This window comes from Musca domestica, unplaced genomic scaffold (assembly GCF_030504385.1).
Source record: "Musca domestica strain aabys unplaced genomic scaffold, Musca_domestica.polishedcontigs.V.1.1 49, whole genome shotgun sequence".
NCBI classification, from domain to species: domain Eukaryota; kingdom Metazoa; phylum Arthropoda; class Insecta; order Diptera; family Muscidae; genus Musca; species Musca domestica.
In genome coordinates this window covers 5,113,166-5,135,492 of record NW_026712344.1, presented here as the reverse complement: position 1 = coordinate 5,135,492, position 22,327 = coordinate 5,113,166, and the positions used below count along the sequence as shown (strand labels likewise).

The 22,327-nt window shown below is 34.6% G+C and overlaps 1 protein-coding gene across 1 annotated transcript in view; it reads right to left on the bottom strand.

Moving 5' to 3' along the window:
- The window catches only part of LOC101892909 (3-hydroxy-3-methylglutaryl-coenzyme A reductase), a 154,989-nt gene that overhangs the window by 111,122 nt on the left and 21,540 nt on the right, over positions 1-22,327 (bottom strand). The window contains exon 2 of the mRNA XM_059127985.1: positions 9,229-9,263. The gene's annotated coding sequence lies outside the window, so the exon portion shown is untranslated. The remainder of the gene's footprint in view (positions 1-9,228; positions 9,264-22,327) is intronic.

The following is a 22,327-nucleotide window of genomic DNA, read 5'->3' as shown; positions in this document are numbered from 1 at the left end:
GGCAGAGTATGTTATATTGTACAGGAAAATACACATACAAAGAAATACCACAACGACATAACGAAAACTAGAAGAGCGTTCGGGAAGAGTAGAATTTGCTTGATGTTTGAGAAGGAAAACATGCTCTAATATTTGAGGGTCTTCGAAAAATTGAGTTTGTTCGATTTTTTCTGCTCACAGGAGCGCACTTGCTCGAATGAGTTGATTTTGAGTTTCATTCTTTGGACAAACTCGAGCGAGTTTTACGGAGGCATTCTTTCGGAGGGCTTCAAAGTCTTCATTAGGAGGTCTATAAGTCTTCTCATAGAAGGTTTTATAAGGTGTTTTTGTGGAAGGCTTTAAAGATATTTTTCTTTATGATAGAGGTAAAATATGTTCTCATAGATGACCTTAAATACCTTTGTAAAGAAGGCCCCTGAGGTATTTTCATAGTAGCCAAAACGTGTCTTAGTAAAGGGTTTTAATGGTGTTCTAATGGGGAAGGCCTTAAATGACTTCTAATTGAAGCATTCAAAGGCCTTTTTTATAAAACTCCTCAAAGGTTTTCCTATAGAAGTCTCCAATGGTCTTTAAAGTATTCTCATGAAAGACTTTGAAGTTATTTTCAAAACAGTCCTTGAACATCTTTTTGCAGATATCCTATGGGTATCCTTATAAAACTATTAAATGTCTTTATCTTTTTCTCGAAGAAGGCCTTAAACTTATCCTAGTAGATGGCCTTTAAGGTCTCATAGATCTGAAATTTCTTCTAGTAAAGGGCATTGAAAGTCTCCTAATAGAGGGCCTTAAAACCCTTATCATAGAAGGACCCAAACGTCTTTATATAGAAGGCTTAAGATATTCTGATAGGAGCTCCTAAATGTCTTCAAATGTAAGCCTCATCATCAGAACATCTTATATAAGCCCTAAATGTCTTCCTTTAGAACCCTTTTTAAGTTCACCTAGTAAAGGACCTTAAAGGTCTTCTGATAGAAGTCCTTAAATGACGTTTAGGTCTTCCAATAGAAGTCCTTAGAGGACTTTAGATCTTCTGATAAAAGTCTTTTCAGGTCTTCTCATAGAACCCCTTAAAGGTCTCCGCAAGCAAAGTTTTGGGGACATTATCCTAAGGATCTCTGTAGGAAGACCTTAAAAGGCTTCTATCAGATCATAAGATCTTTTAGGGGTTTCTATCAGTCCTTCCTTGAAAAGGTTTCAAAGGCCTTTAATGAGAACACCTTAAAGGAAGGATTTGAGAACACTTTAGGCTTTTTGTGCGAAGACCTCCTTTGAGAAAACGTTAAAGGCCTTTTATGGGAAGACAATGCGAACTTTTTGGTGGAAGGAGTCTTCTTTGGAAATACTTTAAAGGCCCTCCATGAGACCTATGTCAGTCTCTTAATCTTCTACGAAAAGACCTAAAAGGACTCCGTAAAGACTTTATTTTAAAAAAATACCATAAGTCTTAATAAATATTTATTTCTCGAGCGTATTTCAAGACATTCGTTAAACATCTATCATTTACCACTTCAACAAATGACAATTGTCCAATGACAAACACCGAATATATGAGGGCTATACGAAGACGAGAACGTGCACAGATAATTTTCTGTCATAGGCTGTAGTATCCATTACGAACTTCAAATAGCAAATTTGAAATATTTCCGGTGAATAATGTCGCTTAAATCACCAAAATACCGAAAATAGGGAGGTACCATTATATGGGGGCTATACCAAAACGTGGACTTACATGACCAATTTTCAATACCAAAAGTCCTGCAGACATAATATACATTTGAGTAAAATTTTATCAAATTTTTTCTTCTTCATTTCGTTCGGAAGCTAGAGTGATATAGAATTTTATGCTGATCATGAATGTGAGGTGTTACAAACGGAATGACAAACTTAATATACCCCCCATACTATGGTTAAGTGTATAAAAATACCATTAGCCTTTACAAATATTTATTTCTCGAGCGTGTTCCAAGACATTCAGTAAACATGTATCATTTACCACTTCATCAAATGACAATTGCCCACAAGATACACGTTGAGTTTTGATTTCCTCTTCGAAACTTAAACAGAATGCTGGCAGCAGTTTTTTCTCTCTTTTCTGTTTTCTATCTTAAAGATGTTGTTGATGGCTGGAAAGCAATGTCGTTTGCTTTAACGGCTACACCAGTGGTAGCCCGAAGTGATTTCGCTGCCCAATGTGGTGCTGTCTACATTTATAGTCCATTGAAATTTCATGAAATTCTCAAAGTGATAAAGATAAGCAGAGAGGGAGAGTGGGAGAGAGAAGGGATATTCTCATGTGCAATGCAACTGCGATTTAACATTACACGATGTCTCTCATGAGTCCGTCGTGGAAAATATTGTAGTTCATTTCTTAAAAAAATTCAGTTTCCCCCTCAATTTCCATACTACCCTCTTAAAAACTTAAATTGCTATACTTGGCCTACAGCAGATTGGCTTCAAAAAAAAAAAAAAAATGCATATAAATTTGTGTGCCACGACAGTTTCAGTTGTTGTTATTCTTTTCGAAAACGAAAAAATTGAAACTTCAAGATCTTCTACATCTCCACCAGTCACAGCAACGAAATATCATCAATCAGACGAGTAGAATGTAGGAAGTGGAAAATAAATTATGCGAATTTTGTCTTTGATCGTTACGCCAGAGTAACAAAAATAGAAAGTCTGTGCCAAAAAACAAAAAAAAATAATCAAGGGCAAAGAGACATGAGAAGACTTAACGGAGAAAATGAATGCAAAAAGTGGTCAGGACCTTCAAAAAAAAAAAAAAAAAAAATCAAAAACAAATTGGCTGGAACTGTAATATAAGACCTATATGAAAACATACACTTGTATTGAAAATTTATCGTCGCACATATTTTTATTCTATAAATATATAAATGTCAAATTATATTCAGAGTTCCGAAAAGATCACTCGAATTCGAACGGAAATACTCCTGCGAATCGAAAAATTAAATATAAAAAAAATTAAAATATATAAAGATATATACTCTATTTATTTATGCCTCTCGTATTGGAGGAAGCATATTCTGCTCTTTTTCGCTCTTTTTCTTTTAAACCCTTAATCTTCGAGTACTACACTTGCAAATAATACCACGACAGCGGAGCTTTGGAATTTTTTTTAGAATGTATCACTTTTTTAAAATTGGAAGAGTTTGTGATTTTTCTGGAGAAGATCTGTAGATTTTCATAATTAAAGATCTTCTTTCGGACTAGTAATAAATCGATCTTCTTATGGACTAGTAATAAATAAAGATAAGATAAGCAGATCAACTTTCAGAGGATCAGGAGATCTTCTTTTAGAAGGTCTGGAGATCAAAATATCTGAAGATCTCCCCTTAGAATATTTAATATTAGAGAAGATCTGAACATCTTTTTATAGAATATCTGGGGAATCTACCTATGGATGATTTGGGTATCATCTTATTGACGATCTTGAGATTTTCCCAAAAATACTCAGATCATCTTTCATGTAGAGGATCTGAATATTTTCATATAGAAGATCTGGCAATATTCTCATAAAAGATCTGAAGAACTTATCATAGAAGATTTGGAGATATTCTCATCTGAAGATCTTCCCTAAGAAGAAATAGAGATCTTCTTTAAGAAGATCTGGAGATTTTCTCATAGATGGTCAGGATGTCTCACAAGTGATCTGGATATTGTCTCATAGAAGATGAAGAAGTCTTCTATTGTAAGATCTGGAGATCTCACAGAAGATCTGAAGATATTCTCATAGAAGATCGGGAGATCTTATCATAGAAGAACAGGAAATTTTCCCATAGAAGAACTGACGATCTTCTCATAGAATCGTCATAGATCTCATAAGAGATTTGGTATGACAATCTTTTCGTAAGAGGTTTGGTATGGCAATCTTCTCGTAGGAGATCTGGCAATCTTCTCATAAAAAATCTTGAGATCTTCTCATAAAGGATTTGGAGATATTCTCATTGAATATCTTGAGATATTCTCATAAAAGATCTGGATATCTTCCCGAAGAAGAAACAGAGATCTTCCTTAAGAAGATCTGGAAATTTTCTCACAGCAGGTCAGGAGATCTCACAAATGATCTGAATAATGTCTCATAGTAGATCTAGAGGTCTTCTATTGGAAGATCTGGATATCTCACAGAAGATCTTCTCATAAAAGATCTGACAATCTTCTCATAGAATATCTTCAAGATCTGGAGATCATATAGAAGATAGAGGAAATCTTTTCAAGGAGGATCTCGAGAATTTGTTATATTTAGAGATATTAGGCATCATAATACATAGAAAATCTGTAGATCTTCATTTACAATACCGTTTAATCTTATTAGACATATATAATATAATAATAAAGTCCACAATCATAGCATTGGACCCCTTTCCAAGAAATAAAATATGTATTTAAATATATTTCCTACTTGAAATCAAAATTTTATTTGGAACGGATGGTAATCAGACTAGGCCTTAAATATCTAAAAAAAATAGTAAATATCTAAACATCCATGCAAAACTTCAATACCATTTGTAATTTATTTTTACGTGACATTTGGATCCATTGAAAATTAAAAATAATAAAAAAAAACAGAGGCGTCGGAATGCATTTCCACCACTTAACCTGACAATTCTTTATACATATTAAGTATTTTTATTTACAATCATAAAAAAATTGTTTCGGAATGCATTTAAAAAATTAAAAACAAATTGCAGATTTATTAGCAGTTAATATTTAAAAAAAGAGCGACCGGTTTTGTATTCTAAAGTTATCTAATGTGGAAGTTAATGGCTTCAGATTACCTGAGTGGATGGAGTCTAGTACGGATTTCTGCATGTTTTTATTAGTGTGGAAAATTTTCGTGCAATGCTTTTTGCCACTAAAGAAGGTAATTAATTAGAGCCTTCTTGCAAATTCAACTAATCCGACTAGAATTTCTGTAGACCAAGGCCAGACAGGGAACGTAATAATTATCATGATTACGATCACGATGATGATGCTAAGTAGTGCTGGCTTGTTTATTCTGATTTCTTGTGGCCATTACCAGGATAGCCCCAATCGTCTGTTTTTTTTTTTTTTTTTTTTAAATGACACATGTCATCCATTATTGGCCGACCCATAACGATGGTGAAGTATGGACAACAGGGCGAATAAAAAACGGACTTAACTACCAGCCAACCAGACCAAAAGCTTTTGGCAACAATGTCGTTGGCTGATGCAGCCACAAGCCATCAAGTTTGAAATACTGACAGCTTAACAAATAGTCAGGACAGGATGGCAGATCATGGACATAGGATATTGCCGGAGATGTTGAAAATAGATTATACACAAAATCTACTGTTCTTCATCGGCATTGCCTGAAGGTGTGAAAAGTTGGCTGGATTACAACAATTGGTTATTGATTTGAATGATTACTTTTGTCTCTATACACTTCTCTCTCTCTCTCTCTTTCTAATACAACAACAATTGGAATAATGATGACGACGAGGATCTGTATGTTGTATGTAAATTCAATATTTGTATTCAAGTCAGATTTCAAAAATAAAAATACAATATCGCATCATTATTCTATGAATGAATTCTAAAGGCGATTTGATTCCCTACGCTAATCATGCGCAGATGAAAATTAATGCATTTATATGCATCCAATTATTACAATATTTCATTACATTGCCAGCGAATATCAGCAGCAGCAGAGAGTTGCACAATTATCTGACTGATGGATATCTGACTCAGCTGTCCATCGAAATATTTTATAGGGAACATAATAAATGAGAAATTTTTCAAGGACTAGGAGAAGTGTAATGAGGATTTTTTATAGAGTCAATTAAAGTATTTCAAAAAATAACTCAAAAAGGATAAGAACATTTTAAGGATTTAGAAAATAGGAGTAAAAAATAATAAAAACACATGGTGGATGTTTAAAAATATTTTTTTTAAGAGCCAACAAATGGGTTTCTTTTTAATATGTTTTTTTCACGGGCAACACATGCGCGGCTTTTTTTTTAAATAATTTACAAGTGCCAAATAAGCGTGGATTATTTAAAAATAATCTTTTTCTGAGCCTGGATTTCAAAAAAAAAATTCTAAGCCACCACAAGCGAGTATTTGTTAAAAATAATTTTTTCTGAGCCAACATACGCTTGTTTTTTTTTAAATGATTTTTTTCTAAGCCAACATACGCTTGGAAGTTTTAAAAATATTTGTTCTGAGCCAAGAGATTTGCACAATTATCTGACTCAGCTGTCCATCAAAATAAATGAGAAATGATTCAAGGACTAGGAGAAGTGTAATGAGGATTTTCAAAAAAGTCAATTGCAGTATTTCAAAAAATATCTTAAAAAGGACAAGAACATTTCAAGGATTTAGAAAATAGGAGTAAAAAAATAATAAAAAAAACATGGTGGATGTTTAAAAATATTTTTTTAAGAGCCAACAAAAGTGTGTCATTTTAATTTTTTTTTTCACGGGCAACACTTGCGCGGCTTTTTTTACAAATAATTTTTAATTGCCAAATAAGCTTGGATTTTTTAAATATATTTTTTTCTAAGCCAACATGAGCGAGGATTTTTTAAAAATATTTTTTTTCTGATCCAACATAAGCCTGGATTAATTAAAAAAAATTGTCTGAGCCTGGATTAATTAAAAATAAATTTTTCTGAGCCTGGATTTAAAAAAAATTCTAAGCCACCACAAGCGAGTATTTGTTAAAAATAATTTATTCTGAGCCAACATAAGCGTGGATTTTTGAAAAATTATTTTTCTTAAGTCAACATACGCTTGGATTTTTAAAAATATTTCTTTTCTGAGCCAAGAGAGTTGCACAACTATCTGACTCAGCTGTCCATCAAAATAAATGAGAAATGATTCAAGGACTAGGAGAAGTGTAATGAGGATTTTCAAAAAGGTCAATCGCAGTATTTGAAAAAATATCTCAAAAAGGACAAGAACATTTCAAGAATTTAGAAAAAAGGATTAAAAAATAATAAAAACACATTGTGGATTTTAAAAATATTTTTTTAAGAGGCAACGCAAGTGTGTGTTTTTTTAATATGTTTTCCAGGGACAACACATGCGCGGCTTTTTTATAAGTGCCAAGAAGCGTGGATATTTTAAAATATTTTTTTTTTAAACCAACATAAGCGTGGACTTTTTAAAAATAATTTTTTCTGAGCTAACATAAGCCTGGTTTTATAAAAAATATTTTTTTCTGAGCTAACATAAGCGTGGATTTTTTAAAAATATTTTTTTTCGGAGCCAACATAAGCGTGGATTTTTTAAAATATTTTTGTTTGAGCCAACATTTTTTTTTTGATGTTTTCTTTTCTCAACCAACATTAGTCCGGATTTTTTAAAAATATTTTTTCTGTACCAACATAAGCCAGGATTTAATTTTTTTTCTGAGCCAACATAAGCCAGGTTTCATTTTTTTTTCTGAGCCAAGATAAGCCAGGTTTCATTTTTTTCTGGGCCAACATTAGCCTGGATTTTTAAAAATATTTTTTTTTCTGAGCCAACATAAGCGTGGATTTTATTTTTAATATTTTCGTCTTTTTAAAAATAATTTTTTTCTGAGCCAACCTTGGGCTGGATATTTTAAAAATATTTTTTTCTAAGCCAACATTAGCGTGGATATATACTATGGAGGATATGTATATTAAGTTCGTTTGTAATTCATCGAAATAATAATTTTAGACATTACAAAGTATATATATTCTTGATCCGCGTAAAATATCATTACCTATATTCGGTATTTTGACAATTTTAGGTTCATAATTCACCGGATTTTTTTCAAGTTTCGTATTCGAATATTGTAGTGGCTTATGTCAAAAGTTGTCTATGTAGGTCCACGTCTTCGTATAGACCCCAATATAACGGCTATATTCGGTATTTTTAAGATTTTAACAGAATTTTTAACGGATTTAATTTTTTTTAGTTTCCAAATTCGTTTCAAATTGTGGAGGGTATTCAAAGCTCGGCACAGTTCAAAGTTCCAAGGCAACATAGACGAGGATTTTTTACAATTTTCTCTGAATTATTTCAAACTTGGAATTTAGAGTTCGCAATGGATACTTCCAGAACAGAAAATTGCCTACACAAATTCACTCCTTCGTATAGGCCCCATATAATTGATCCTCCCAATATTCTGTATTGTTATGATTTAAACTAAATTTTTCAACAGAATTATCTTAAACTTTTTGGTAATAGACATCACCTTATCTGTAGCACCTTATATTCAGAATTTTTAAAATTAAAGCGGCACATTTCAAAAGATTTTTTTACATTCTGCAAGTTTTTTCCAAATACTTATTAAAAGAAATAATACATTGTAGGAATTATTGTTCGGAATACCGTAGTTATGTTATTATATCTATAAAAAATGTATTTAAAAAATGAAGAGATTCGTGAATATTTATTTAAATTTATATTTTTATAATTTATAATTAATATTTTTTCAAGTTAATGTTTTGTTAATTTTTTAAAAGTTTGCTGGATTTTTTAAAAGATTCGTGAATATCTAAACCCATCTCGTGAAATAAAATAAAAACAATTACGAAATTCGGGAATATTTTCAACATTTTTTAAAGATTCATGGAATTTTTAATAATTATTCAAGCAATTCGCGGAGTTTTTAATAATTTCTCAAGGTATTCGTGGGTTTGTTAATAATTTTTCAAGGTATTCGTATATTTTTTAGGAGATTCGTGGATTTTTAATAACTTTTCAAGGGATTTTTAATAGTTTTTCGTGGAATTTTTAATAATTTTACAAGAAATCTGACTTTTTTTAAATTTTTAAGAGATTCGTGGATTTTTAAAAAAAATTTTGAAGGGAAGGGGTTTCGTGGATTTACTTTTACTTTCTTCAAGTGATTCGTGTATTTTTAAAAAAAAATGTCAATGGATTTGTGGAGGGTTTCGTGTAGTTTTAAACAATGGATTTCTTAAACAATTTTTTGAAAAAAAAAATGTATGTATTTTTAAAAGAATCTTGTATTTTTTACAACATATTTGTTTGTAATGTTTTTAAATGTGTTTTTGAAAAGTTTGTTTTTTGATATATTGTTAAAGAGTTCTTGAATTTTTTAGAATATTATGTATGGGTTTTGTGATTTTTCTTAAGGTTTAATCACGTCAATATTTGTAAACTGATTTGTTGATTAAAAAAACGTGAGTAAATCGTAATTTAAAATTTTATTCCCTTGGTTTTTCTTGTTTAGAAAAATGCGTGACTTACCTTTTTATGAAATCATAAATTTGTCAGCTTCAATCCTGTAAAAGATAAATACATTATTAAATTTGTTTAAATTTATATTGTATTTGGTATATTTTAATTTCGTATTTGGATATAGATATTTTAATAAAATTAAGTTAAGACAAAATAATAATTTTTTCACTGCAAAATGATCTATTCTTGCCTAAGCTGCAGCTTAAATATTTTCCATAGAAACTTTATAGATTCTTTTCCTTGAAACCGAACCAATCCCAAACAAAAAAAATGTCAATTGAGCTTTAAAGTCTGTGCAATTAAATTTTTGTTTAAATGGCTAAAAAGCAATTTGCAGTTTTGGGCCAATGAGATATTAGTATGCTGCGCTGCTGTTACCAAAACACAAGGAGTGTAGCTATGTTTTCGAAGTGTTGGTGAGACGTGATCAATGTTCGGTACATGTACAAATACTTCGTACAATGTTGTTCGCGGTATTGATAGAAAAAAAATATAATATATTAGTTCGAGTTACCCGCTTCCAAGTGAATGTTTATCCAGCTCATTAAGCTGTGAAAAATATTCAGACGTTGCCGTGGAGTAAGCGTTACGATTGTAATGCACTTGACAGCAGCATACCATGTCCCGCGCCATGAATTTGTTTTTCTTTTGATTATTTTTAGTTTTTGTATTTGTGTCGCATCGGGTTTTTAGTTTATGATTTAATCGTAAAAAAAGCGGTTGCCAGTATTTCTAGCCATTTTATTTGTATCTGTGTGTGCTCGTGTACATGCGGGAGGTGGAGGAATGTACGACGGTTGGATCGATCGATCGATGAATGTATGTTAATTATTTACACATTACCAAGAGTGCATACTAACATGGCTTAAATGAAAAGTGCATTTCTGTTGTCTTCATCACGTCACACTCACTCACTCACATTGCGGACTGTCGTTTCAAGCATTTCGGAATGACAAACCACCAATTTTTGGGGTGGGGAAGCGGGGACAAACGCAATTGACATTAATTTTAAAATGGGGGAAATTTTCTTTTAAATTTATCAGCAATTCAAATTTTTATTGTTATGTAAAATGTCAAAAGAAAAACAAATCAACGGTATTCGGAGGAATGCCTGCCTGCAAGATTAAGAGAGTGCGAGAGAGAAATTATAATTGCATTTAATGAGTAGCAAGTGTGGGTATTTGGTTTTCAACTAATGAAGATGTCTTGCCAGGCCATAAAAATAACACGATTGAGTAAAATGCATGCAGCTGCAATCTGAAACAAGTTCATTTTCACTCCCAGAAGGATTGGGGAGATATGTGCAACCGATGACTATATTATTTTCCTTTTTCGCCGAAAGGCACATTATCGTATTTATATCCTCATTTGATGGCGACAAAATTTGACGTATCAAAATATCAGTTTTAGATCGTAGGGCTCTTACGAAATCAGTTTTAGGATATTTGGGGAATAATCGAGCCATGCCGGTCCATCTGTCTGTCTTTCGGTCTGTGTGATATATACAATGATATACATGGTGAGATGAAAAAACTGCAACCAACTTCAGACTGCTGTCATTTCTAAGCTACTCGTCCGATTTTGGTGAGCATTTTGCAGAAAAAATAAGTTATTCGTGATGGAATTCAAGCGTGATAGTGTGATTTCTTCATATTTGGCTGGAAAACTACGAGTGGCAATCGTTAGAGCACTCCAGCATTTAAATGTGAATAAATCGTTTGTGTCTCGTACCATCGCTCGTTACCGTGATACTGGAGGAAGTGGACGGAAAAAAACATAAACATCAGCAGAAATGGTTCGAAAAGTAAAGAAGCCACTTGATCGAAACCTGCGTCGCATTGGCCGAAAATGGCTCGTGAGCTGAACATATCGTAATATTCCATTTGGCAAATATGGAAAAATGAGCTCGGGGTAAAGCCATTGAAATTCCAAAAAGTGCAAGAACTTACACCGCAACGGAAAGAAAATAGACTCAAAAGAGTTAAAGAGTAGCTTTGCTTAGCCAAAAGTGGTGAACTGCCGAATTTGGTTTTCCCGAATTGGAAAACATTCATTGTCCAGCAGTTTGTAAACAAACAAAATTATCGTGTTTACTTGCCAAAGAGGTCAGCTGAAAATGTGCACCTTCGGTTGGCCACCAGAACTCAAGTGCCGGCCATGGTGATGGTGAGGGCCACCATAACATCCGATGGTCGCTCTCCACTCGTATTAATCGACCGTGACATCAGAATAAATGCCGAATATTATCGCGAAAATATTCTGGAGGGTGTATTAATGTTTGAACATTCCAACAGGGCTCAGTACCATCGCACTCAGCACGCGCCACCCAAGAATGCTTACAAAATGAAGTTCCTCGCTTCATTTCCAGCTACCAAAATCTCCGGATACCAATCCGTGGGACCATTGTGTCCGTTGAGTATTTTAGAAAGCAAGGATGGCACTAAAATAAATCAAAGTGTCGATCACCTCAAGCTAGCGCCGAGAATGGGCTAAAATACCACAGAGCAACATTCGAGCAGCGTGTGACGGTTTCATTGGCCGTTTGAAGGACATAATTCATGCCAAAGGTGACCAATTTGAACAAATCTAAACTTATTCTAAAATTTGATGCTATTTCCGAAAATTTTTGCTTTCATTCAATGAAATTTTAAAAAAAAATGTAAAGATTATGGTGTTTGACCTTGTCGCAGTTTTTTATCTCACCCTGTATTGGGTGAAGGGATACAGATAAAATTCTGAAATTTGATATTTAGATTACTGTTGGTATATGTTTTTATACCCTCCACCATGGGTAGGAGGGTATATTAACTTTGTCATTCCGTTTGTAACACCTCTAAATATTCGTCGTAGACCCCATAAAGTATATATATTCATAATCAGCATAAAATTCTAAGACGATTTAGCGATGTCCGTCTGTCTGTCCGTCTGTCTGTCTGTCTGTCTGTCTGTCCGTCTGTCTGTCTGTCTGTTGAAATCACGATAGAGCACACATTATTTGACGTAGACCTTTGAAATTTGGCACAAGTGTGTGTATTGTCCCTAGGATGGTTGGTATTGAAAATGAGATATATCGGTCCACGTTCTGGTATAGTCCCCATATAACGGTACCTCCCGATATTCGGTATTTTGATGATTTATGCCACATTTTTTCACGGATTTATCTGAAAATTGGTATTTGTAGGTCATGACGGGTCCCTGAGCGTGTGGCAAAACATTGCATGTATAGGTCCACGTTTTGGTATAGCCCCCATGTAACGGTACCTACCGATATTCGGTATTTTGATGATTTATGCCACATTTTTTCACGGATTTGTCTGAAAATTGGTATTTGTAGGTCACAACGGGTCCCTGAGCGTGTAGCAAAACATTGCATGTATAGGTCCACGTTCTGGTATAGTCCCCATATAACGGTACCTCCCGATATTCGGTATTTTGATGATTTATGCCATATTTTTTCACTGATTTGTGTAAAAGTTGGTATTTGTGGGTCATAATGGGTCCTAGGTCGTGTGGCCAAACATTGTAATTATAGGTGCACGTGTTGGTGTAGCCCCTATATAACGGTACCTCCCGATATTCGCATTTTAATGTTTTTTGCCACATTTTTTCTAATGTTCTTTTACCCTAGGGTGGAGGGTATTAAAAGTTTGGCCCGGCCGAACTTAATGTTTTTTTACTTGTTCACATTTGGCTTTGTTTTGGAAATGCGTCCTATATTTGTACGAAAACCACTAAATGGTACTAGATTTGGTATTGGGTGAAGGGATAGAGCTGGTATCCTCACATTTGATCTTGGTATCTGAAATTAAGATATAGAGGTGGTTTTGGAAATGTGTATTATAATTGCACGAAAAGTACAAAATAGTATTAAAGTTGGTATTGGTTAAAGGAATAGATCTGAAATCCCGAAATATGATATAGATGTCACTGTTGGTGTGTGTGATAAAGAGATTGAAGTGGTTTTACAAAAGAGTACTAAAATTATACCAAAAAGTACTAAATATTACTAAATTTGGTATTGAGTGAAGAGATAAAGCTAGAATCCCAAATTTTAAGATTGGAGTCTCTGTTGGTATCTGGGATTGAGATATGGAGGTGATTTTGCAAATGTGTTGGTCCATTATTCAATGGTTTCATTAATATCCTCGCCGTTTGGTGCAAAAGGTAACAATTTACCTAATATTAATTACGTAAAAGGAATTTGAAAGTCTGAAAATTTAGTACAATGTATGAAGTTTTGGTTTAAAAATTTTGTCGAACTTTGTACATTTTTAGTGCTCAAAAAAGGCCTGACACGAACTGGTGAAAACGAATCTTAAATTTTAAGGTGAACTTTTCTCTGATGAAATAGCGGGCACTTGCTAGTGGAATTATATGTATACTCCTTCGGATAACACCAACTCAAAAAATATCATAGTTTCCATATAAGGTTTGGAAAAAAAACATCATAATATTTTCTACTAAAATAAGCACAGTTTTTTATGAAAACTCCATTTCGCCACCTCCCGCTTGTTGTCACTATACCATTTTTGTACCATAAATTACCTTAGCTTTCACCGAAATTGAGAACAATGTTTTAGCATCGAACATAACTTTCTAGCGCTTAAGTTGATACTGATCATGATGATGATGATATATTAGCAGTAATAAATCATAAATTCGAAATTCATCGGATGTTCAATTAATTCTAAATCACAAAAGAGAAAAAGGAAAATAAAGAGCAAAAAAAAAAAACAGAAACATTAATTGGGTTGGGAGGAGCCGACTATATGATACCCTAGACCACTGCATAGTAAAAAATACACTGGAAATCTGGTTTCCAAACCATTTTTAACAAGGGAATGTCGAACGAAATATTTTGTGGGTTACAAAATTATTACTTATTTCGTGCCACATACCCTCGTGAAAAAATGAGCTGATAACCAAGTTTGTAATGAGAAGTTTTGCTGAAGTTAATGAGGACTACCCCCAATAAACATACCAGTAACCATTTGGTAATCATATGTATCACTTGCAGCATACCTTGTAGTGATAACTACCTACAAAACGCCTTACCGGCAACTACATATCATCTGCATAATGAGACTTTCAAATAAAATAAACTATAATATAAAAGTCTTGTTAATAAAATTGGAAATCGGAATTCAAAATAATTTAAAATATATGCCTGAAGTATAAACAAACAAGTAAGCAAAGGCTATGGGCCATGTGATACCCTACAACACTACAATATGTTCGAAGTCCCCTTATATCCAAATCCATTTTGGAAGATTTCGTTTTTGAAATAATGTCAAATCGACCTGCCCAGAGTTTACCCTTAGGTTTTTGACCCGGAGAATTTGACCAATATTTACGCACTCCGTAGTGTTGTTAAGTATTGAAAACAATTGCCCACGAAAGTTGTGCTCCATTTTACAGCTAAATATAATCCAATGGTCATCCAAAATGCTAGACTTCTTTTCTGTTCTCAACTCTCTTATGATGCGAAATTCCGTGTCGATTAGTTTTCAATTGTGGCCTGTAGGACGACCACAAAATTAGAAAAAATTTAATTTTTTTAGCTATTTAAACCTCTAAATGTACATCCTAAGAACAATAGGCTTAATTTCCGACCCTACCCCCATGTAAAAATTTCGTGAGGATCGGACGATAATTGCGACATGCATATAATACCCTTAAAACGTAGTGTTGGGAGGTATAAAAATTTAGAAAATTTACAATTTAAAATTGTAAGTTAAATTAAAAAAATCGCATGCAATAAAAAAAAATATGACAAAAATTGAAATAAAATAAAAGATATAATATTGGTATATTGATTAAGATTGGTATATTATCCCGATATTAGATTCTTAGATTTTATCCTTTTCTGGCAAGAGACCATTCCGAATTGATGGGAATTGTGAAAATCGGTCCAGCGGTTTTTGACTTATAAGCGGAATAAATTAGATCAATTTTTTACATATATATTGTACCTATTTTGTTATATATCCGATTTCTTGGCTATTAGCATCACTTTAATGGTCAGAAGTGATATTTTAATGTATTTGTGATTTGGCTGGGATTAAAAATATTCGCGGTTTAGTGGAAATTTTCCTATTTTCTAACATAAAAGTTGGGGTATATTTTACCCGCTAATTATTGTCCAATGGCCGCCAAAATTATTAGGATTCTGCCCAGTCCCAAACTCTACCTCCATGTAAATTTTCCCGTCGATTAGTTCATAATTGTGGCCTATAGAGCAACTGAAAAATCAGAAAACTTTTCAGTTTTTGGTCCATTTTAACCCCTAAATATCGTGCGGTCATTTGCAAAAAAAAATAGGGTTCTATTCTGACCCTAACCCCACCTACATTTTCAATTTCGTGAGGATCGGTTCCTAATTGCTACCTGTAGAGTGATTACAAATTAACATGCACAGACGGACAGACGGAAGGACGGACATACATAGCTGGATCGACTCAACTCGGCGAGATAGGAAGATCCATATATACTTTCCTATGTGGAAAACCAATATTTCGAACTGTTACATAATTTTTGGCCCAATCAAACTTATAATACCCCCAACACATAGTGTTGTAGGGTATGATAACTTACTTTAATTATTCCAAGTAATGAGTTACGGCGGCACAGAGTGGATGAGACCGACTACTATATACACGTCGATAAAGAGCAATAAATGTTCGTAGCAATGGCTGAGTGGGGTGCATGGTGTGTCCACCATCCACAAATTATTAGATGTCCAATTCAACAATAAACAAGTAAAAAACATTAAGTGCGGCCGGGCCAAACTTTTAATACCCTCCACCTTAGGGTAAAGGAAACATTAGAAGAAATGTGGCATAAACCATTAAAATGCCGAATATCGGGAGGTACCGTTATATGGGGGCTCTACCAAATCGTGGACCTACACATGCAAGGTTCCGCCAACGGAGCTAGAACCCATTATGACCTACAAATACCAATTTTCAGACAAATACGTGAAAAAAATGTGGCAAAAATCATGAAATTACCGAATATCGGGAGGTACCGTTATATGGGGGCTATACCAAAACGTGGACCTATAATTACAATGACTCGCCACACGAACTAGGAACCATTATGACTCACAAATACCAATTTTTAGACAAATCAGTGAAAAAATGTGGCAAAAACCATTAAAATACCGAATATCGGGAGGTACCGTTATATGGGGGCTATACCAAATCATGGACCTATACATGCAATGTTTTGGCACACGTACAGGGACCCGTTATGACCTTCAAATACCAATTTTCAGACAAATCCGTGAAAAAATGTGGCATAAATCATCAAAATACCGAATATCGGGAGGTACCATTATATGGGGACTATACCAGAACGTGGACCGATATATCTCATTTTCAATACCAACCATCCTAGACACAATACCAATTGCTCTGCTAAATTTTGGCGCTCTATGTCAAATAATGTGGGCTGTATCGTGATTTCAACAGACGGACAGACAGACAAACAGACGGACATCGTTAAATCGACTTAGAATTTTATGCTGATTATGAATATATATACTTTATGGGGTCTACGACGAATATTTAAGGATGTTATAAACGGAATGACAAAGTTAATATACCCTCCTTTCCAAGGTGGAGGGTATAAAAATATGGGATAACAAAAAAAATTAAGTTTGGTGAAATTAAGAAGAAATTCACCTCTAATATACTAAAAATAGAAGGACTGTTATTTTGATCAAGTAAGGGGTTAGGAGGTAGTTTTATAAGTAGTTACTGGTGCCCAAATGTACCTAGTATACCCGTTTTTTTTTTTTTTTTTGCAATGCGATGTTTTGCTGGAACAGTGTTGCATAGCGTACAGGAAGATAGGTTACTTCCACCCCCCTCATTTCCTCAACCAAGTTATTACTCTATTTACGATTGATTTTTGTAATCTACTGACAGCTTAACTACGAATTTTCCTTCATCTTCAGACACAAGCTTCTCTTCATTTCACTACCATAATTTCCATTTATTCTCCAATTTCTTGTGGACAATTCTCATTAGATTGGGAAAAAATATGTGAAAAGGAAATGATCATGCACCAAATCCCAGCTGCTTGTTATGCTGCCGCTGATGATGATCATCGTCGTGATAAATGTGACAACTAAAGTATTACGAAAGATTATGTTGACGGAAAAAAATATTGAAACTAGGATGGGATGGGATGGGCTGGGCCGGGACTGGTCCGACCACATTTGAAATTGTTTGTCGTTCAACAGCATCGTCACTGTGGTTGGTTGGCTGGCTGGCTGGTTAGTTGCTCTTGCACCGACTGCCTCAGCAGCATGCCACACAATGTCGTGGACTTAATATTGGAAAATAAATTTACTTTTTTAAATAATAATTATTGGGTCTGTTCGGTAGCGGGGGGAATTTTTTTCTCTAACCATAAAATGCTGATCACAAAACTAATTTGGGTCTCCGTTCTAATTTTTATAAGACATTAATCTATGTGTGTGTCTCAGGAACTAGAAAAGCAATATAAATTAAATCTTTATCTTTTCACATTTTGGAAGGACAAAAATCTAGACCCAGCGGCTGGATTCTAGTTCTATGAAGATATGAAATGGAAAATTATATATTTTTGACATATTCATCTGACATTTCTTTCTTTTATAAAAAAGTTTTCTTTTTACATTTTCATAGAATGAGAAATGATCCCAGGTCTATGAAACGGACTTTTTTGTTACTCAGCTTAACAATGTCAAGGCCTCAAATAGAATTTTTTCTTTGGAAACAATTTAGGGCGCCTGGAAATAAGATGATGATCAAGATGTTATCAGATAGACACCAGACTTCAGGTACCGAAAATACCTAGGTGAAACGGAAAATTTTTGGAGACTTCCGGGACCAATATTTTTATACCCTCCACCAAAAAAAGTATGGAGGGTATATTAAGTTCGTTATTCAGTTTGTAACTCATCGAAATAATCATTTTAGAACCAACAAAGTATATATATTCTTGATCAGCGTAAAATTCTAAGACGATTTAGCCCTGTCCGTCCGTCTGTCCGTCTGTTGTATTCACGCTACAGTCTAAACGAATTAAGATAGGAAGCTAAAATTTTGCACAGTTCTCTCTTTTATCTGCAGGCAGATCAAGTTCGAAGATGGGCTATATCGGTCCACGATATCGTATAGCCCCCATATAACGGTACCCCCCAATGTTCGGTATTTTGATGATTTTACCCACATTTTTCAACGGAATTGTCTGAAAATCCACACAAGGAGTTCCTTGTGGGTACTCTACACCTCGGCAGAGAATTATCTATATAGGTCCACGATATCGTATAGCTCCCATATAACGGTACCCCCTATATTTGGTATTTTGATGATTTTATCCACATTTTTCAATGGAATTGTCTGAAATTCCACAAAAGGAGTCCCTTATGGGCATTTTACCCCCTCAAAAAGAATTGTCTATATAGGTCCACGATATCGTATATCCCCCATATAATTGTACCCCCCGATATTCGGTATTTTGATGATGTTAGCCACACTTTTCAATGGAATTGTCTTAAAATCCACACAAGAAGTTCCTTGTGAGTACTTCACCCCCTGAGAGAGAATTGTCTATACAGGTCCACGATATCGTATATCCCCCATAAAACGGTACTCCCCGATATTCGGTATTTTGATGTTTATAGCCATATTTTTCAACGGAATGGTCACAAGGGGTTCTTTGTGAGCACTTTACCCCCCGACAGAGAATTCTCTATATAGGTTAACGATAACGTTTAGCTCCCATATAACCGTACCCCGCGATATTCGGAAGTTTGATGATTTTAGCCACATTTTCCGATCGTATTGTCTGAAAATCCACACACGGAGTTCTTTTTGAGCACTTTACCCTGAAACGGAATTGTCTATATAGGTCCACAATATCGTATATCCCCCATATAACTGTACTCCCCTATATTCGGTATTTTGATGATTTTAGCCACTTTTTCCAATGGAATTATCTGAAAATCCACACAAGGAGTTCCTTGTTTTATTAAAAATATAATGTCGAAAAAAATTAAAATTCAATAATTAATAGTTAAGGAACACGCCTATGGAGAATTGCTACCTTGGTGTTATATTGGCTGCAGAGCTAATATGTATATATTTTTATTTAAATTAATTCTATGTCAGAAAAATTTAATTTTTATTAAAAAAAAATCAAGTGCCGGAACACACCTATGACAAAATGTTGATTTAGGCATTATGTTGTCTGCTGAGTTTGCTTTTGATATCGCGTACGGTTGCACGCTTGACTAACTGGATGGCTGGCTGCGTCATTTGTGGTCTGGTGGAGTCTTTCGAAGCTAAACTACCCTCCCCCCTCTCTTGCACTTTACTCTCCCTGACATGTGTTTGTTTGTCAAGCGTTTGTTTGTTTGTTTCTTACTTGAATATCTATCTATACGCGCTGTCTGGTTGTCGTACTTTCGGCTATTTGGATATTATTTTGATTAAGTACTTGACGGATTTCGTAATCTCCAAAGTAAGAGAAGCACAAGTTGTGCTGTGGCAGCAGTGCAACAACAACAACAACAACAACGCATGCAACAACTTCATACACGTAAACATCTTAAGTATGCATTTTTGTGGCGTTTAGAGCACATTCGTCATCGATAAACTACAGCCCGGCAGGCAGACAGACCGACAGGCAATTTTCGTATTTTACCACTGCTCATCAGCAAGCGCTGATTCTCTGGTCATGGTGAGTAGTGAAGCTTTATTTTTTTTTCATATATGACGTTTATTTTCCAACGTACATAGATTTACTACGTCAAGTCAGCGTTTTTATTATTATTAAACAAATAAACATGATACAACACGCATACGCTTAGACAGTTTGCGAGTGGAAAATTATAAATTAGAGACAAACAAATATACTCCATGGGTGGAACGGTATGACCATGGGGGGAATGAATGGCTTAAGAGTATATTCTAACTGTATAATTAATATAGAGGGTCTAATGACCATAGAAATGAACAGGAGGCCATTTATTTTGAGAATACCCAGTGAAGGTCGTCTACCTATAGGAAAAAGACGTTAAGAGTTCTGTAGGGATTATTTTTCATATAATATGACTTTTGGTGATTTTCTATTCCAAGTAGACCTCCTGGAGGTCTTGTTTTTATAGAGAAGTCGCCTTTACGACCTTATATCAATAGAAGATTTCATAAAGCTTTAAAGAGATTACAGTTTTTTTTTTTTTTCATGGAAAATTTCTTGTAGCTCTTCTATCCAAGTGGAACCTATCGCTAAGATTCCTATTCATAGGAGATCTCTTACACATAGACCTCTGATGGTCGAAGATATATCCATTTTAGATATATTAAAGGTATCCTATTCATCAAAGATCTCCTATCTACAGAAGATTTCTTGAACTATAGAAAAAGCTTGAGGTAGGATACCGTCATAGAAGAATCCTTGTAGTTCTCCTATCCACAGAAAACCGTGCGAAGGTCTCATATTCATGGTAGTCATATCCATCGAAGATTTTTGAATGTTCCCTATCCGTAGATGACCTCTCCAAGGCCTTTTTTCCACGAAAGACCTTTTGAAGCCCTAATATATATAGAAGACTGCTTGAAGGTCTCCTATCCGTGGAAGTTAACTTGAAGGTCTTCTATTCAGTGAAGAACTCTTGAAGAGTTGCCATCGATAGAAAATTTCTTGAAGGTATCCTAACCATGGAAGACTTCAGTGGGAGGCGTCATGAAGGTCTCCGATTCATAGAAAACCTCTTTAGGGTATTCTATCCATTGATGAAGGTCTTCCTTTCCTGGAAGACATCTTGAAGATCTTCTATCGGCTAACAATAGTAATCCTCATGATAGGCCTGTCGAATGTCTCTTATCCAAAGAAGACCTCTTGAAAGTATCCTATCCAAAGAAGACCTCTTGAAGGTCTCCTTTCCATGTAAGACCTCCTGATGATTTCCTTTCCCTAGAAGAACGCTTGTAAGCCTTCTCTTCAAGGTCTCCCATTTATGATAGACCTCTCGAAGATCTCTTATCCAAAGAAGACTTCTTGAAGGCCTCCTATTCATAGAATACCTCTTGAAAGTCTCTTTCCCTAGAAGTCCTTTTGATTATCTCCTTTTTATTATAGAAGACCTCTCCTATGCATAGAAGATCTCTCCTATGCATAGAAGACGTCTCTTATGCATAGAAGACCTTTTAAAGGTCTACTATCAAACACTTATTGAAGCTGTTCTGTAGATAGTAGGCCTCTCGAAGATCTTCTATTTAAAGAAGGCTTATTGAAGTTCTCCTATCAATAGAAACCCTCTTGAAGGTCTACTATCCCTAGAAGTACGCTTGTAGATCCATAGAAGATTCCTTATAGGTCCACTATAAATTGAAGACCCTCCGAATGTCTCCTATTCATGAAAGGTCTCTTATCCAAAGAAGTCCTCTTGAAGGTATCCTTCTCCTATCAATAGAAACCCTCTTGAAGGTCTACTATCCCTAGAAGTACGCTTGTAGGTCTCCTGTCCATAGAAGATTCCTTATAGGTCCACTATAAATTGAAGACCCTCCGAATGTCTCCTATTCATGAAGACCTCTTGAAGGTATCCCTTACATAGAAGACCCATTTCCAATATCTTAATCATAGATGAGCTCTTAAAGGTTTCGTATCCATAAGAGACCTGTTGGAGTACTCAAGTCCACAGAAAACTTCTATAGGATATCAGATCAGACAACTCGATGTTTTCCAATCCACTTAAAGGTTTTCCATAAAAAGAAGACTTATACAATTAATTAAAATATTTATTCCACGCTCTTTCCTCTCTCTCTCTCTCTGTCCCTCTCTTGATCAAACAACCTGTCCATGATATAGGCAACAGTATTTACCCATCATTCCCCGCCTTTTTGACTTCTTTTGGTATCAGCTACCACCTTTTTTATCAATGACACATCTTGTCGCCATGTCTTTGCGATATACACAACTCACCGACCCACAGCATATCCATCACCAAAACAAACAACAACTTCATTAAAAAATTAGCCCCTATTTGTCCATGAATATTTTCTCATAATTGCAGTCAATAAAAGCCAACATTATTCAAAGTTCAAAGTCT